The 16,644-nt window shown below is 40.8% G+C and overlaps 1 protein-coding gene across 13 annotated transcripts in view; it reads right to left on the bottom strand.

Annotated features, from left to right (window-relative positions):
* CELF4 (CUGBP Elav-like family member 4) overlaps positions 1–16,644 on the bottom strand; it is a 1,497,717-nt gene that overhangs the window by 23,819 nt on the left and 1,457,254 nt on the right. The window lies entirely within an intron of this gene.

Below are 16,644 nucleotides of genomic sequence, written 5' to 3'. Positions count from 1 at the left end.
TAGCCCTAACCCTAACCTAACCCTACCCCAACACACCCCTAGCCCTAACCCTAGCCCTAACCCTAATGGAAAAATGGAAATAAATGCATTTTTTTAATTTTATTATTTTTCCCTAACTAAGGGGGTGATAACGGGGGGTTTGATTTATTATTTATGGCGTTTTTTATGTTTGGCGGCTGTCGCACGCTAAAAGACGCTTTTTATTGTAAAAATAGTTTTTGCATCACCACATATTGAGAGCTATAATTTTTCCGTATTTTGACCCACCGAGTCATGTGAGGTCTTATTTTTTGCGGGACGAGTTGACGTTTTTATTGGTACCATTTTCGGGCACGTGAAATTTTTTGATCGCTTTTTATTCCGATTTTTGGGACGCAGAATGAACAAAAACCAGCGTTTCATGAATTTCTTTTGGGGGGGGTGCGTTTACACCGTTCCGCGTGCGGTAAAATTGATAAAGCGCTTTTATTCTTCGGGTCAGTACGGTTACAGCGATACCTCATTTAGGTCTTTTTTTATGTTTTTGTCGGTTTTATGCAATGAAAACTATTTTATATAAAAAATAATTATTTTTGCATCGCTTTATTCTGCGAGTTATAACTTTTTTATTTTTTTGCTGATGATGCTGTGTGGCGGCTTGTTTTTTGCGGGACAAGATGACGTTTTCAGCGGTACCATGGATATTTATATGCGTCTTTTTGATCTCGCGTTATTGCACTTTTTGTTTGGCGGTATGATAATAAATCATTATTTTTTGCTTCGTTTTTTATTTTTATTTTTTAAGGGGTTCGCTAAAGGGGTTAACTAATGGGACAGTTTTATAGGGCAGGTCGTTACGGACGCGGCGATACCTAATATGTGTACATTTATTGTTTTTTTTTTTTATTATTTTAAAAAAATGAATTTATTGGGGAATATTTTTTTTTTTTTTTACTAATTTATTTGGCGATTTTTTTTAATTTATTTTTACACTTTTTTTTTAATTTTTTTTTACTTTATTACATAGTCCCAGGTGGGACATCACTGTCCTGTGACAGATCGCTGATCTGTCACATCACAGATCACTGTGACAGATCAGCAATCTGTCACAGGCAGTGCACAAGGCTTCCTCATGCCTGCGCTTTGCAGGCACTGAGGAAGCCAGCTTCCCCAGGCCCCCGAAGGCCCCCGTCGCCATCTTGGATTCGGGGGCCTGGAGGATAGGAGTCCCCCGCAGCAGCGCTGCACATTGCGCTGCCGTGGGGGGCTCAGGGAAGCACGGAGGGAGCCCCCTCCCTGCCGATGCTTCCCTTTAACTCCCGGTACACCGCGATCGCGTTTGATCGCGGTGTGCAAGGGGTTAATGTGTCGGGGGCGGTCCGTGACCGCCCCTGACACATTGTGCCGGGTGTCAGCTGTGATAATCAGCTGACACCCGGCCGCGATCAGCGGCGCTCACCACGTGGGCGCCGCTGATCGCGGTAGACGTACTATCCCGTCCCCGGTCATACGGGCCCGGGTACCGTGGACGGGATAGTACGTCTCATGTCAGGAAGGGGTTAAAATTAGACAGATTAATCAAAATACATGAACCATTTTGATAAATTTGGCCCGTTTTAAGACTGTCCAGTCCAAGTTTGCACTGTCTAATAATAAGGCTAAGTTCACACTAGGCATTTCTTCAGCAATTTTTTTTCTGCAGCAAAACCTGATCTCTTGGCAGGAAAGAAGCTGGAGAAAAAAAGCTTGTTTTCCTTGATTTTTTCTTGCGTTTTTTGCTGCGCTTTTTCACCTCCCATTCATTTCAATGGGTGAAAAACGCTGAAAAAATGTTGAAAGAAGTGACGTGCTCCATTGTGGAAAACACCATGCAAAGCACAAAATCCTGATGACAAAAAAAACAAGTAGTGTGCATGAGATTTCTGAAATCTCATAGACTTTGCTGGTACAGTAAAACACAGCTGAAAATTTGCATAAAAAAATGCATTAAAAAGCTGCAAAAATACCTAGTGTGAACTTAGTGTTAGACAGTATTGATAAATCTGTCTTTGTATTTTGATCCTAAAGCCACCAACAAGTCATTGATATCCTGTATACTACAGTTTTTACAACATGGCAGGTATAAAATCCACCGTCATGGTGGAATCTCCAAGATCTAGGTGCTTGCTCTTCCTTTCCAAGAGCCGAGCACTGAGTAAGCAATTTCTCTACAAGCCAACAGCCAAAAGCTATGACTCTGCTTTGCCTCGTCTGATGGATCAGGTGTCTTCCTAACAAAATTAAAATTTCAGCAAACAAGGGGCGACGCTACGACCTGCGCCGAGAAATGACAACTCCAAGCTGCTAACTCCTTTGGCTTATTCTTTGCTGCGCGCTCCCCATCCGTCTCTCCCCAGATTATATTTTCAGCCGAATTTAATGAAGATCATTTATTAAAGAAATGCTCAGGCCCTGCTCCGGCCTCAGACAGATGCACTCTCTAATATGAATCATTTCTTTAAATTGGATTATTTTGATGGAGGATCAGGCTCCTGCGTTCTGCAGAACGGGGAGCCGCAGCAACTCGCACAAAATCGTGACAGGGAGGCAGTTTGCGCTCATTAAAAAACAATCTCGTGCTCAGAGCAGGATGTAGAGATATGGAGTCGTTATCATTTGCAGTCAGTGACACTACTTGGGCCCCGCTCCATGCGGTAACTGCTGTCATCCTGGGAAGGAATAATGAGTACGCACAAAACTCAGTACACTTTTGTTTACTTTGACCCATTGTAAAATTTACCGGAACATGTCCAAGAGTGTTGTCGGCAAGAATGCATTAGACATCATTTGACTGCTGCTTCATCAGTGGAATGATAACACAGAGACTTAATGAATGGTAGGGAGAATCTGCCTGCCATCATTTTACATTTCACAATATGCGTAAGTCATTCCTACAAGAGAAAACTCAAAGGCAAATGCCGGTCAACAACCAAAACTAGAATACTACTTGTAAACACAACAGCTTCCAAATGACCCAACAGTAGAGGGCTCCTCCTGATGGGTAAGGAGCAGAGAAGTCACCACTTTACCACCGATAAAAAGGAGGAAAAATTTATATAGTAATGGGGGTACGGTCCTATCCACTGTTCGAGACTTCCATTCCCTTGTTGTCTAGGACCTTCTTTGATCTCAAGAGTAGAGAAATGAAAGAGACAAAAGAAGGAACTTAGGCTGTGTGCCTACGCTGCATTTTTTTAAGCATATCTGCAGCGGCTAGTTAAAACACATCCCATACAATCCCATGGGATTCCGCAGTTGCTGTGCCCATGCAACGGATTTTACCGCTATGGAATCGTATAGCGGTAAAATCCACAGCATGTCCATTATTTCTGGGAAATCACGGTGATACCGCCGCCATAGGATTGCATTGAAACGCTCACTTTATGCATGTGGCTATGCCCACCATGTATAAAGTGAGCGCTTCATGTGCGGATGGTACCCAGGGTCTGGAGGAGAGGAGACTCTCCTCCATGCCCTGGGTACCATAATCCTGTAAAAAAATGGAATTAAAATAAAAAATAGGGATATACTCACCTTCTGTTGGCCCCCGAAGTCATCCCGCCTCTCAGCGGTGCTGCCGACATCTTCCGTTTCCAGGGATGCATTGCGCGAATGACCTCTGATGACGTACGGTCTCGCGTGATGTTATGTCATAAGAGGTCATTGTCGCAAGGCATCCCTGGGAACGGAAGTTGCCGCCAGCGTCAATGAGGGGCGGGACGACTCCGGGGGCCGACAGAGGGTAAGTATATCCCTATTTTTTATTTTTTTATTATTTTTGACATTCTATTTTTTACTACTGATGCTTGACAAGTGTGGCCAACCTGTCAATCACTTTTCCAAGCGATGCTTCAAATCACTTGGAAAAGCGCAAGCATTCTGCAAGCTAAAAACGCTTGTGTTTTGCGGGAAAACACATGCGAATTCCACATGCGTTTTACCAGTGGCAGGGAGTTGTGGAAATGCTGCGAACATTCCTGCAGCATTTCTGCAACGTGGGCACTTAGCCTAACAATGTTGTTCTGGTGGCTATTATAGAGTCCAGCCTCCACCAAAGATTTGAGTATTTGCACAATGTAAAAACTTTGTTTTTGCTATAGTTACATAGACTGAAAACAGACTTAGGTCCATCAAGTCCAACCTTTCTCCACCAGTTCTACATTCTCCATCACTAGGTTATTAATAACTCACAATGTCATTTGTTGTGAGAATTAAGCCTCCGGCCCTTTTATAAAAACTGTTATAGCATCTGTCATTACTACCTCTTATGGTCAACATTGCAAAGTCTGACTGCTCTAACTGTAAAGGACCCTTTCCTATTTAGCAGCCGGAATCACCTTTCTTCCACCCGTAATGAGTGCACTCTGGTCCTCAGTATGGTCTTTGGAAGGAATGTCTTGTGCTAGTCCTCTGTACTGAGCAAATACATACATATAAATGAGATCTCCTCTGAGACGTCTTGTTTCTAAGCTAAACAGCCCAACTTTTCCAACTTCTCATCATATGAGAGGCCTCCATGCCTTGTAATAATCTGGTTGCCTTTTCGTTGAACTGACTCTAACTTCTGAATATCCTATTTAAAGGTGGAGCCCAAAACTGGATCCTGTATTCTAGATGTGGCTTCACCAATGATTTATAGAGGGGTAACAATACGATGGGATAGCGCGATTTTATCTCTCACTTTATACACCCTAAAATCTATAATGAACTTGATAATATGGTTTCTACACTATTACAATTTGTAAAGGATAATTTAATTGAAAAAAATGTCTATGCTGGAGATGTGTCAGACTCCACATACAGAACATTTTGATATTTTAATTTTAAATACTTTGGGGGTGATTCATCAAAGCTTTTTCACCAGAAGGTGAAGTTGCGCAAAACAATGAAAATTCAGGCACTTTCACGCCATTCTCTCCCCAAATCTATCAAAGTGGGCAGTGGATGGGGTGGGATGGAACATGGCAAACCCCATTTGTCAAGTTCATCATTCATCCAGAGGCTGGAATAGGATTTGTAGCGAGGTGCACATGGTGGCTCACACTACTATGCCTTGTATGATTCAGCTAGAGGTGTGAGCCTCTTAATTAATTAGGAGTGTCCTCTCCAACACGATCCCTCATCAAGACTTGCGAGAGAATTGTTGGTCTTAATTAATCGCCTCTATGATCATACGGCACAAAGTCAATATTTCTGTGTGGTTGGGCACATGCCTTCAAGCATTCACCACCTTGGGTACCTAGAAGTCCTTCGATTCCCACACTACATACACATGGCTCTCTCTTTTGAAGTCTAAGGGGGTCACTAGCTAGAGAACTATGGGTATGAAAAGCCATCACTCCAGTCTGTGGATACAAAAGTGGGGTCAGGGGATGTTTAGATCTAAGATGAGATCTAGACACCGCTGGAATGGCTCTGGTGAGGGAAGTAAATATCTGTAATTTTTCATTTGCCCTTGGGAATATAGTATTTAAGAAAGGGTTTTCTATGTAGTGGAAAACCCCTTTAATTTAGCCATGAATGGAACGAATGACGTTCCTTACTCATACTCGAAAGTATAAAAAATTAGTATTGGCGGAAATGAAGTCTAAAGTGCAGACAGATCAGAGTACAGGGCAAGAGGGATTGTCATGGGGCAAAAGTAGAGTAGATGTTCTCAAGTTCGTATCTTTTATATTTTCTTAGTGGTAAAAATTACAGGGATTGATGAAGAGTTTTCTTTTAAGGATCCGTGGTTTGGGGTTTTTATGTTCGTAGAAACATAAAAAAAGAACATTTTTTTTATATATGAATACATTTCCATGAACTCATAAAATGTTCAGCGTTTTTACTGTAGGCAAAATGTAATTAACAGAAAGACGAGATCACAGTATAACACAATGCTCGACAGAACAAAAAGAGTTCTGAAGCAAAGTGTATTTATCTTAGGGAAAAAAATGGATGGTCCCAATTTCAAGGACTATTAATTTTTTTTTGTACATGATTTTGCTACGAATTATCCATTCTTTATTCTAATGTACATGGTTTTCACACAGCTCTGTGTACTTTATAATTTCACTATGGGCAGAAGACGCCACTCATTTATATCAGAAAATCAACAGAAGCAGACGGCCCGCTAGATTTCTGGAGGTTAGAACTCCTAGAGTCTGCGCTCCAGCTGAGCTTTTCATTTTCAGGGCTAAAGATTTGATGTGAATCTCTTATGTTCTTTCTGATGAAATATCGTTTCGGGGTTGAACATTAATACAAAAAAACACAAAGGAAATAAAATGACTGTTCACACTTTCAGGAGATCTGCTGTAGGGAATTTTCTTTCCCCACAGCAGCTTTTGTTTTCTTCTCAACTGTTCCTTCAAAGAGAATTGTTATCTATCTATCATCTATCTATCTATCTAATATCTATCTATCATTGCTTCTACTTCTTAAATGCAAAATATATAAAAATATTTAAAATGGAATGAAAATCTTACATTCCAAAATATCCAGAAAAGTGGCGTCAAAGCTTTTGAAAAATTTGTGTGACTTTTGGCGTTTTCAGAGCAGTTTGCATCAGCTCTGCCAAAATGGGTGACGTTGAGGAGGAGGTGACGAGGAATGGGGAGTGGCAATGCTCACTTGTCCAATATATCAAAAGGGCCAGCATTTTTTTAATGGCAGAAATGCTACTTCAGTCAATTACTTTTTTTTGGCCAAAAAGTCAAGTAATATTTAAGCAAACAGTTTTTGCATTCATTGGAGCCAATTCATCAAGGTGCACGAGTTACGCCAGTCTTGCTGGAATACAAGTTGCCAAAATTCATTAAGAAATCATTCTGTTGGGCTAAGTTGAGCACAACGCTCGGCAGCTCCATAAGGAATTAATGTAGGACAGGTTGAGCCGCTCCATAATAATGGGGATAATAATGTCCCTTTTGGTGCAGGTCCCAGTGGTTGATTGTCACACTGATCAACAAGTTATCACCTGTTTTTTGGGGGGCCAAAGAGTCAACTATATGGATATTTCAGATTTTGCATACATTGGAGCCAATTCATCAAGATACACACGTTACGTCAGTCTTGCTGGAGTACAAGTTGCCGAAATTCATTTTGAGGCTTGTGCCACTTAATGAATTCGGTGCATCTTTTCATTGCCAGGCACTTCTGTGCGCTGCACAGAAATGCTACTCTAGTCAGTGAATGCCATGCCAATCAAAAAATGTTCCGAATTGGAATAATACTCTGATCTATTTTTCTTCATTAATCATATTCCCCTTTGGTTATGTTTTTGGAGCTGAGTGCACGACCCTAACGCATTTTCAAATATATAGACGCTCTATTTGAGAGGGGCTTGCTGATGGAGGACAGATTCTAATGGAGTGACTACGCCACCTCCCCATGCCTTTCTAAAATAACAGCAGCTGAAACAAACAACAGACACCTATGGGCAAATCCAGACGGGCTATTGAACTTAACGCAGATTCAAATCAGGGGGCCACTCTAAAAGACATGAAGCGTTACCTAAACCCAACCCCCCAGGCCAGAAATACAAGATCATCTTTATCACAATATGCAGTACATCTCGAGATAGTTCCACTTCCAGAGAGTCAATTACCTCACACAGCTCTCCTGTAACAATGTTTGATGAACAGGACGAAGATAATGCAGCCAATGAAGAAATGAGTATTGCCGATTTAAGCAAGTTTATAAAAGCACTTCCCACTAAAAAAGACCTTGAAGGGTTCGCGTGCAGGTTAGAAAATGCTTATAAACAAGAAATCCACAATTTACAGAAGGAATTTACCAAATGAATCGAGGATGTGGAGAAAACACAGGAAGATATTTCCTGAGAATTACAGGAACATAGGGATATCATAATTGACCACACTCTCAGGATGGAGGAACTCTCATCGGGTCTGGAGGACTTAGAAAACTGCAATAGACGTAACAACATACGTATCCGCGGCCTACCAGAGTCTATTGGCCCTGCCGAATTGGATAGCACAGCTCCCGGACATACTTGATGACAAAGATGGTGGACCTATTGAGTTTGACAGGATCCACAGGTCACTCGGACCTAAATCTACCTCAGATATGCGTCCTAGAGACGTAATCTGTAGAGTTCACTATTACAGAATCAAGGAGGCCACAATGACAGCTTCCAGGAAAAAGGGTTCCATCAGATACGAAGATCAACAAATCCTAATTTTGTCAGACCTGTCAAGGCGCACACTGCAACTGTGGAGAGCCTTGAAGCCGTTGTTAGCAGAACTCAAGGAAAGAGACATTCCATATAGATGGGGCTATCCCTTTCAATTAACGGCCTTCAAAGGAGGCAAAACAGCTTCTTTTAGACGGATTGGTGACCTGACAAATTTTCTGGGTGCCTTTGAACTCCCCATGATAGATCTCCCCGAGTGGCTTGTGGGCACAACACTTCCAGGGGCACCACCCAGATGGCTAAAGGTTCAGCAGTCCAAAAAGAGAAGCAGCAGAGGAGATTCCTCTAATCCGACTTGAGGACTTCTCCCGGTATTGTCATGTCCTGGGTAGCCTGAATACAATTGGAGTGTTCCCCAAATAGAAACACTGTCTGGATAAGAATATGTATACACTCTCGTGGATATATATACAAGTGTTCTGTTTTGCTTTGATTTGACATATCTGTTTGAATGTTTTTGATATATGCAGATGTTCAGCGACAACTGAATGTTTTTTCTAGATTTGTTAGGCTGGGGATGGAGTCTCAGGTCTTTTCTGGGCTTCCTCTCTCCTGGTGGGGTATCTGGGTAGTGTTCTACCAGAACCAGCATCAGTGATGCATAAAAACTGGAGTGTTTACTCCCATGTGACTCTTCAGGTATTCCTTAATTTTCCCTCTTTTCTTATCCCGTACTCTCTTTACTCTAAATCCTTCACTTCTTACCTCTTGTTCCCTTTCCAACCCCTTACTTTACCCAATCTCTATATAGGTGTCATGGCCCCTCCCTCGAGCGGATATCTAATAATTGGAGACGTACGATTCCCATCAGATTATGGATAAAATTAAGTTTTGCTCCTTTAATGTTAAGGGGCTGAACATACCCGAGAAAAGGAGACAGGTCCTGACCACAAATAATAGGCAAAAGGTCTCGGTTTTAATGCTTCTGGAGACCCACTTTAAAACGTGCTATAACACAATGCTTTTCAAGACATTACCCCAAATGGTACCATAGTTCTAACCCATATTCTAAGTCCAAAGGAGTCTCAATAGCCTTTCATAAAACTTTCATGCCTGAGGTTCTAGACTCTGTAATAGACCCGGAAGGCAGATATATCTTCTTGTTAATATCGTGCAACCCGCAAACTGGTTATAGCTAACGTATATTTCCCTAACCGAGGACAGCGGAAATTTGGAGCAGAATGCAAGAGACACCTTGAGGACTTCGCTGGCTTCTCTCCTGTGATATTAGGGGGGGACTTTAACATCCCCATGAACCCCGCGGTGGACGTTTCCTCAGGTAGGACATCATACCCCTTATCCTCTGTTAATCAAATTAAGAAACAGATGTGCAGCATGAGATTGGTGGACATTTGGAGGGTCCTCCACCCTGACACTAGAGACTATAGTTTCTTCTCACAAACTCACAACATTTACAGTAGAATAGATTTTTTTTTATATCACACAACTTGCTAGATCTGCTGGTGGAGGCGGATGTAGGGTCGATACTATGGTCAGATAATGCCCCAATATTTTTTTCCATCATATTACACTCAAATGCAAAATTAGGGTTCTCATGGCGCCTGAATGAGAATTTACTTCAAGACGCCTTGTGCAAATCAGAGGTGGAACGATCAATATCCAATTTTATAATTGATCATGGTGAAGATCCCACATCCTCTCCTATCAAGTGGGAAGCTTTAAAAAGTGTTGTGAGGGGGGTATTTATCTCACATGGTGCTCGACTGAAAAAAGAGAGAATCGTGGAGTTATGCAGTCTATCAGATCAAATTTACAAATTAGAAAATAAACATAAACGTGATCTAGACCCCGCTACATTTGCACATCTCTCTATCGCCAGATACTGGAGACCAGAAATCACGATGCTTTAGGGAATGGCTCAGGAACCGTTTCTATCAACTTGGAAATAAAAGCGGCAAGTTACTGGCCAGAGCTATACACCCGCGTGACTTAAACACTTATATACCCTTTATCAAAACAAGGGGGGGAAGGAAGGTACACAGTACCGGGGATATTCTTGGGGGCTTCAGTGACTATTATAAAACTTTATATAATATAGCTGGTCACTATAGGGATCTACCAGTACAGTCACTTTACAATAAAATTAACATGTACTTACAACAAAATAGTATTCCTCCCATATCGGAGGACAAACTGACAGACTTAGAAAAAGATTTCACATTGGAGGAGGTGTCTGAAACAATTAAAGAACTAAAACAGGGAAAGAGTCCTGGCCCGGATGGGTATACAGCTGGTTTTTATAAGTCATTCTCCGACTCGTTGAGCCCAATGCTCCTCGCAATGTGTAATTCTATTTCCTCGGGAGGATCATTTCCTTCCCAGGCTTTGACTGCTCACATCACGGTCTTACCTAAGCCAGGCAAAGACCCTTCTTACTGTAACAATTACTGGACAATATCCTTAATGAATCTAGATATTAAAATTTACGCAAACATTATCGCAAAAAGATTGGTACCCCTTCTTCTGAAAATGATAAATCAAGATCAGGTGGGCTTTGTTCCAGGGCGGGAGGCGAGAGACAATACCATCCGGACTATATCATTGATAGATAGGGCGGAGAGGGAGGGGGACCCCATGTGTATCCTGTCGATTGATGCTGAGAAAGCCTTCGACAGGGTACACTGGGATTTCATGTTTCAAGCTCTACAAGGAATTGGCTTGAAAGGAGTAATGCTCTAGAGGATCTCAGCTTTGTATACATGTCCTAGCGCACGAGTTAAGGTGAATGGTGCTCTCTCAGACGCATTCCCCATTAGGAACGTTACGAGGCAGGGATGTCCACTCTCCCCCCTTCTATATATATTAACAATGGAGTACCTTGCCACCGCAATACGAAATAACCCCTCAATCAAAGGAGTTAAATTGAGGTCAGAAGAACACAAATTGGCACTTTTCGCGGATGATGTTCTCTTGTATGTCACTTCCCCAACAATAAGCTTACCAAACATTATTTCAGAGCTACATGAATTTGGTCTATTAAGTAATTTTAAAATTAACTCACATAAATCTGAGATTCTGAATATATCATTACAACCCTCTGTGGTGGAAAAGTTGTGCACCTCCTTCCCCTTTAAATGGCGTTCTAACTCCATCACCTATTTGGGAATCAAAATAACACCTAGTGTCCAGGCTATATGACACCAATTTCAAGCCTGCCTTACATAAAGCAGAATCGGACCTAGAAAAATGGCACAAACTCCCGTTATCATGGTTTGGTAGAGCCAATGTAATTAAAATGGACTTATTGCCACGCCTTCTTTATTATTTCCAAACGATCCCCATATATTTACCTGCCTCCTTTTTTTCCCGCCTTAAAAAAGCGATTTCCCGGTTTGTGTGGTCCCATACACGGGCTCGAATATCATACCACCTATTAAGTTGTCCTAAAAGAATGGGTGGAGTTCGCCTACCGGACTTTCTAACTTATAGCCGTGCATCATTGGGAACTTGTATTCTAGATTTATATCATAGCAGGGATAGTAAGAAATGGGTCAATTTGGAAAGTCATCTTAATGGTAGTGATCCTCAAATTATACTGTGGTCCACGGGGGGTGGGGGGAAGGGGGGAGCCACCTTGTCGTTCCTGACCAGGAACATGATCTTATTTGCTACACAGAGGCACGGGGCTCTTCAGACCTCAACATCTCCTGGGCCACTGACTCCTATTTATGATAACCCTAATTTCCCTGCTGGTTTTAATAGGAAATTTTATCTAGATAAGTGTAGGAGTTCACGTCCTATTGTTCATGATTTCGTGGATCGATCTGATATGAGGTCATTAGATGACATATTTCAGGGCGGAGTACCACCCACAGGTGCCTGGTTCTTTTATGAACAACTAAGAAGTTTTCTAACTGCTATATCCAAACAAAATGATATCAGGAGACCTTTAACTCCCTTCGAGGAGCTCTGTGTCACGGGGGACCCTCCGACCCACACGGTTTCCTTGCTGCACAATCTTTTTAAAAAAAATCAGACTCTGACACATGACTTCCCATTATTTTTCTCAAAGTGGGAGCATGACTTGGGGAGATCCCGATCTCAAGAGGAGAGGGGCAGGGTGCTTCTATTTACATTTAGAACGTCGTTACACTCGGTATCACAGGAGAGGAGCTATAAGATTTTAACAAGGTGGTACCGGTGTCCCTCTATGGTGCATTCTATGTTTCCGGCGATTCCGGACACATGTTGGAGATGCTTACAGGAAAAAGGAACATATGTTCACATATGGTGGGACTGCCCGCCTATAAAGAAGTTGTGGTTGTCGATATTTGATCTCTACAACAAGCTATCAATATGTCAAATTCAACCTACAGTAGAACTTGCACTTTTATCTTTATGTGATATGTCGATTTCCAGGTTTAAGAAGAATCTCCTCAGGCACTTTCTCATGGCTACTCGGAATCTGATCCCCCGGTTTTGGAAGCAAGAGAAATACCCTTCTCGCTCTGAATTTGTTGCAGTACTCAATGATATTTATAGAATGGAGTATTTGCTGATTCAAACCACAGGGAACCCTGACAGACTATATAACACTTTGGCCTCCTGGCTAGCATTCAGGGAAACCCCGGAATTAGATATCTGGCTATCGGGACCTTGATTCATATATAGGATAGCATCAGAAATATTCTGTACACTTTAGATCTTGTTCACTTGGTTTGACCTGTTTGTCTTTGGCTTAAAATGGTCTTTATCAACTTATTATCCCCTCCGTATGGGACGGAGGACACAAAAGTGCTCGAGGGGGGGGGTCTGGATTACTTGACCCTCTACTTATAACTTTCTCCTTACCTCTACTTCCCCCTATTTTTTTCTCTCCCCCTCTCTTCCTTTCTCTCTTTCCTTTTTCTTTTCTTCCCTCTGACTTCTTTTTAATTTTTTTTCCTGTTATTTTAATGTTGTTCATCAAACCTCTATTTTAATTTTCATGAGAATACACAACACAGAGGTTGTTTTGTGTATGACAATTTTCTGGACTGAATGGTATTAATAGTTGTTATTCCAATTAGAAGATAATATTGGTGTGCGCAACAATGGAATTAATATGCAATTTGTTTTTCATTCAAGAACCAGACATGATATTGTTGAAAGCAATGTATTATTTTAATATTGTTAATTCAATAAACATGATTTACACAAAAAAACGTTGCTTTGTGCGTCGTGTCCGGCCGCCGGGTAAAAAATTTTCAACGGATCTGGCGAACAAAGGACGAAACGTGAGGCCATCTGTCTCTAATACAAGTCTATGAGAAAAAAACTGATCCAGCGGCATTCTTTGACGGATCCATTTTTTCAAAAATTGCCGGATTGCGAATGATGTAAAAAAACTGATATGTGAAAGCAGCCTAACCAGTTATCTCCCTGCGAGGAGTTAATACCCTGTTTGATTAAACTGTTAAATCTGTTAACCCTTAAAAAAAAAAAAATGTTCCGAATTCATTAAGTAGTGTGAGCATCTTAATAAATTTCGGCAACTTGTACTCCAGCAAGACTGCGTCTTGATGAATTGGCTTCAATCTATGCAAAATCTGAAATGTCCATATAGTTGACTTTTTGGCCCCCCAAAAACACAGGTGATAACTTGTTGATCAGTGTGGGGATCAACCACTGGGACCTGCACTAAAACGGACATTATCCCCACTATTATGGAGTGGCTCAATCTGTCCTCTATTAATTTCTTATGGAGCTGCCAAGCATTACGCTCAACTTATTCAGCAGCCCAATAGAGAATGAATGGAGCACAGGTAAAGTGGCCAATCTGCTACAAAATTTTATAAGGCGGATGAAAAATCCCTGTCAGGATATAATAATTCTCTGTTCTATTGATCACTGCAGGTCCCAGCTGTTGGACGCCCACCGATAACCAAGTTATCATTTATTCTGTGAATAGTTGCTAACAATCCATTTAATTCAGCACTGGCCAACCACAATACATCACCTAATAGTGGGAAGAATTCTCTATATATTCTCTGTGTACTTACAATTGCTCACTTTGCCTTTCTTCCAGCTAATTCTTCTCTTTTCTCTGCTCTATGTAGAAACAGGAAGTCTCTTTGTCCTGCTTTTATCATTCTCCTCTTCAACTCCTGATGCAGATTCTCCCTCCTCTCCCCTGCCAGGGACTTTTCCAATGACTCATGACTCATGCAAGGAAAATTGACCTCCTGTATCTACACAGAGCTTAGAAGAATTCAGCTAGTCAGTTTTTAATCATGTGATGTCATAGATCAAAAGGAAAAGAGAAGAATTAACTGGTAGAAAGGCAAAATGAGCAATTGTAATTACACAGTGCTACATAATATGATGACTGCAATATATTAAGAGGATACAAATTTTGATGTGAGTGCTTCTTTAAAGAACACGTTACTGTCACCTCTTGACATGAAATAATCAATGCTGAAAAATTATTTAAACTGTAATTAAAATTTAATAAGATCTGAGCAGAGACAAAATTGTGACCTCCCTTCTTCTACATGAAGTCAACAGAAACTGTTCTAAATAGTGAATTGCAAAAGCAATTTTTTAATTTACATTTTCTTTAGTAAAAAATTCCATCATCTTAATTTAAGGAGAAACAAAATAATGAATCATGATTACATAAATTAACTATCGGATTTAAAAATAGAAAAAAAAGACCTTGAGTACATAGCTGTAGAGTATTTTTCTATGAGCTTTGAATGGGTTAAGAAGCTAACTGGAGATAATGCCATAGAAGGAGAACTTGTGTTCATCACTTAGGCTCAAATTAGCAGCCCAGATTCCCTCATCTATCTTCTCCAAACTGCACACAATGCTGACTCGAACTCAAACACAGTTATATTTAAAGAATCTATCATGTCAGCTGTGATTTAGATGGTGGATTTCTTAATTGTCTCCCTTTATTTCTCCATATGTCTTTTTCAAGGCGCTAGCTTTTCCCGGCGCAGTCTTAAAGCAGCAATCTGAATTTCCTGAGAGCGCTGGTCCATCAGTCTTTAACGTTATTTAAAGTGTCATTTAAAGGAAGAGAGATGCACTGTCACCAAAATGGCCTGCCAGCATTTTGTTTTCTGAAAGAAAAGCTTAGTACACAAATTTGTAAGTTAATGACCCCCTCCTTCAATCCCAACCCGCTAAAAGGGCAATAACTATTCCACAATAAAGAGTTTTCATTAGTGGGATGACACCTTCTACGAAATTCATTCTGGCCAATTCTTGGTCATAAAAAAAGTCAAGTTTACAGTTTCTTGTGTTTCGTGTTCCATATGTGATGATAGGGCTCATGTACATGACCAATTTTCTCCTACGAGTGTTATCCATGGTTTCCACGAATAGCAATTGTACCTATGATATTCTATGGGGTTGTGCATATGTCCGATTTTTTTCCCAAACCGAGTGATCTGCTTAAAAATATCAGAGACGTGTCCAATTTTGATACAAGTATAGGATCAAAATTGGCAATTCAAGTCTATGGCTCCATGAAAAAAAATTCGGACTGCATTCAGATGACATCATAGTGCGGTCCAATTTTCACTCACTGACAGAATGAAGACTGACTGACAGAATGAAGATGGTGGAGAATTTTTTTTTCTCTCTACAGCTGAGAAAAACTGATGACACTCTGATCAATTTCTGATCAAACTTTGATCAGAATAATGGACTCGTTTTTATCGAATGTGAGGAAATTGGCTGTGTAAGCCTACTCATATGAAGATCAGTATCGAAATTATGGTGCCATAAATCAATATGTCACAAGAACCTTTTATATGACCAGTCCAGAGGGTCAACTGATTCCCAAAAGGAAATATAAAATGATAGAAAGGCCTCAAAATATCCAAAATACTGAGTTAAAAAAGACCACGCATGGCCAAAATGTCAGCTTTTCCATTCCACAAAAGAAGGAACATATTTGGAATGATCACAGTACCACTCATAAAACAAGCCAACACCATGCGTTACTCCAAGCTAATCTGCTGATCATTTGGGGACTCAGTCCCAGAAACCTCCAAAGTCAACCACCAGAAGCAGATACAGAGCTGATCCAAACTAGTTAGCCGCCTTCACTTTAAAATTCAAGCAAAATGAGATGTCGATAATCTAGATCATAAGTGGTCCCATTTGGTGATTCTTCATAAAAGATAGGTGGAACACTATTGTAACAAGGAATATAACAATCTATGGCAGCTTTTGTTTACTGAGATATATCAACTGAGTGAGGTCCAAACCAAGCAGAGGACATAAATGTGTGAGATCCTGTAGGCACCAGACAAAAATAAAGTCTGGTCTCTCTTTTGGACGTAGACCTATAAATTCATTTCCTCGGTATCTTATGTTGTAGATGTAGGCCCAAAAGGCAGAGCACCCTTCGCGTAACCCTGAATCTCACATTTTTTTCTTCAAACTCTCAACCAAAGTTATAAATGGTGGGG

Source organism: Dendrobates tinctorius, unplaced genomic scaffold, assembly GCF_039654945.1.
Source record: "Dendrobates tinctorius isolate UK_male_01 unplaced genomic scaffold, ASM3965494v1 ptg000113l, whole genome shotgun sequence".
Taxonomy (NCBI): Eukaryota; Metazoa; Chordata; class Amphibia; order Anura; family Dendrobatidae; genus Dendrobates; species Dendrobates tinctorius.
The sequence above is the reverse complement of the archived record's forward strand: the minus strand, read 5'-3'. Positions and strand labels throughout refer to the sequence as shown.